Consider the following 3303-nt stretch of genomic DNA (forward strand, 5'->3'; position numbering starts at 1 on the left):
ACTTTTAAAGAATGACTGTTATAATGGTAGTTGACCAATAATTGAAAGTGACAAACGTTCAGGAGAAACTATAAAAAGACTGCCCCACACTTTTCATAACTTGAATGTTACTATTTAATTCCGAATGATACTGATAGAATTCAATGTGACATAGGTCATTGTTTATTTTTGTCAAACGTAATAGTCATTCATGCATAAAAAATACGGACACAGGTATACATTAACGGAGAAGAAAACATGCATAAACGGATATATTCTCGTGACCACGCGCCGTTCTTGCACCTTTTTGATATGCGTGCAAACTTCCGCCATTGCATTAAGCTATTGTTACTCAAGTGCAACAACGGCGCAAGGTCACGAAATTTTATTCGAAAATGCATGTTTCTTTCTTCGTAAATGGGTATCTACATGCACAGTTTTTATGCAAAAATGGATTATTGCTCAGCGCCTACAGGCTATCTGTGTTTACTTTTTTGTCCATCGACCCGATTTTTATCAATTAATCAACTAATTATAAAAATTAATTCGGAACGAAGATTTCCTTCATATTTCCATTATGTCGTCATATATTGGTTTCTCCTTCGGTGATTCGCAGTATGTCATATTAATGAATGAGAATGGGAACACATTTCACGCCTCAGCCGCTGGGAAGGCAGTATAAAAGACAAAACAAAAGATAAACTTGAATTCTGTAATAAATTTCTTACATTTGTACCTTCTACAGGAAATTACATATTATTTTGTAGTACACAGTGAGTTATGTATGTATTTTTTTTTCTTTACATGAATTCGAAAGCTATAAATAGATGACCTTAAAAGTGTGTAAGTTCGAAAATCTATTTATAGAAGTAGTTTTAGTTTAGCGAGTCTGAAACTAAACGAAACGGTCATTCGTGTCGCGATATGGTAATAAATAACGAACAGAATTTAGCAGGAAATGAAATGCAAATATATTCAACAATAAATTGCACTCTTTGTAAATTAATCGAAAAAAAATAATAGGCCATTTTTACGAATTGTAATATAATAGTATTATTTATTTTGAAATTGCTTTTTCCTTAGGTTCTTTCCAAATAAAATAATAGCTCCTTTCTTTCATTGTACTTCTGACAATTTGTTTCCGTGAATATTTCAATCGACTCTGATTTCTCGAAATTTTGCTGCAAGTATTTGATTCTATTTTGTTTGAAGGCAATCAGTTGTATGGAGGTACCATTCCATACCAAAATTTCACTATTTTCGTGTTAAATGTTGAATTCTGCTAAAGTCGGTGCTAGGGGCGTGGAAGGTAACTTGCACTTTCCTGTACCGCCCATGAACAGGCTTGATCAAACCGAGCCTGAAACATTTTCAATTTTGTCGTGTTGGACTTTCTTTAGTTTTTATGTTTTTCTCTATTCTATTTGGGTGGAATGTTTATTTGCCGAGTACTGTGATATTTTAACAACAGAAAATTTCGTCGAGGTGTTATGGCTTTATTGATAGGAATGTAAACACACTGGTGGGTCAGACGAGGATTTTGAAGCAATTCAACAAAATATAACATGGATCTCCATGAAATAAATCATTTAACAATAGCTCATTATTCATCACCAATGTGAAGTATGCCATGAAAATTTCTTCATGATTTTTAATGTAACAATATTTTTTGTTAACGCGTATATCAAAACAAATCCTGAAATTAATCTTTTTGAAATTCATGCAAAATGTTTCATTCAAGCGTGTGTTCTACTTTCAGTATTTATCTGGGACTTGAAATATTACTACTGTAACGTAAGTCCCTGATATAAGTAGAAACCATTTTTTTTTTAATTTGACATGAAATAATGCATGGACTATTACTATATTAGTTCCTTTTGTTACTATATTACGTATTGTTTGTACATTTGTTACAATTATAATAAAAAACACAACATACTTTGTTTATTTTGACTACTATTTTGTATGTTCACAAATGTGCACGTACACCTACTCATCTCTAAAATATTAACATTTAGAGGTAAATTATGTTAAGTATCAAAGTGACTGTAATTGATTTAGACTCTCAAGCATAACTATTTAATCGTATGTTCGTGCGCACAAAGTTACATGATACAGTACATTATTTGGCGGATAAATTTGTTGGTGTTGTTTTTGGTCTTTTCTTAAGTTATATCTCTGAAAAGGTTTAAATTGTATAACAAATTGTGAACTATTCCTACAGAAATGTAGGTTAATATAGCAATAACATGGAAATCGAAGTAGTATAGGTAGACATATGTAAAACGTTGTTGAAAACCATTTAAGAGTTTATTTAGATTGTGCGGAATAAATTCATAGCGACACTGAATATATATATATTAATGTTCAAATGTACAAATGTTCGATATTTGGTAAGAGATCGGAAAAAGATAAATAATACAAACTTAAGTAACTATTCTTGCCAATGTATTATGCTTGTTTTTCTTCTGCGTTCATTCTTTTCACTTTCATTAAGAGAGTGAAAACTATTTCCATAACGGATTTGATAAAATATCAATATGTGAGCTGCTGTAAATGTAATTCTTATTTGATTAAATATCAATACTAATAGGAATATCGTAGTGCTTTTATTTAATAAATGTCGATTCTGGAAAAAACGTTGAATGAATATAAGAGACTGCAATTTGTCATTTGCTATACCTAAATCTGTTTACTGTTTCAATGCTCCATAAATATGATAGTAAGTGTAAAAAAGCCATTACTGTTACGGGTTTGATGAATTAACTTATCAGTATTACTTTATACTATAGGGGAATATTTATCAGTTTTTCTAATTCTCTAAAATAAGAATGTCTGAGTGACCGTCAATATTAGATATGCATCAGAAGGATATGATAATTTTGTCAAGGCGTTCGCTTTTTCCTGTTTCTTTTTCATTTATTTTTCATTATTCAAAAAAGCTAAATAAAGCGTATATAAGCGTATATAATTCGAATTAGGCAAAAAATCGCCTTAAAACCATTTTTTCATTACATTGTGATAACATTTATATATTATCTTTTACAAATAAGTTTTATATTTTATCATTTACTTTTTTTCATTATTGAATTTTGCTACAATTTGTATATGATAAGAATGAAACAATCCTGGAAAATTATGACAAGTTTCTTTAAATGCCCAATAAATATGTCATAAACATGGTTCTCACTTGTACATTGTGTATCTCTAAATTTGCTGATTGTCTCTGCTTTACATCCAAATATAAAAAGTAAATAAGAACATTATGATGAAAAGTCCGTCCAAAATAATGTTTTTATAAACAGAACAATAAATTCAGAATAT

Source organism: Ruditapes philippinarum, unplaced genomic scaffold (genome assembly GCF_026571515.1).
Source record: "Ruditapes philippinarum isolate M1 unplaced genomic scaffold, ASM2657151v2 ctg629_1_1_1_1, whole genome shotgun sequence".
Lineage (NCBI taxonomy): Eukaryota > Metazoa > Mollusca > Bivalvia > Venerida > Veneridae > Ruditapes > Ruditapes philippinarum.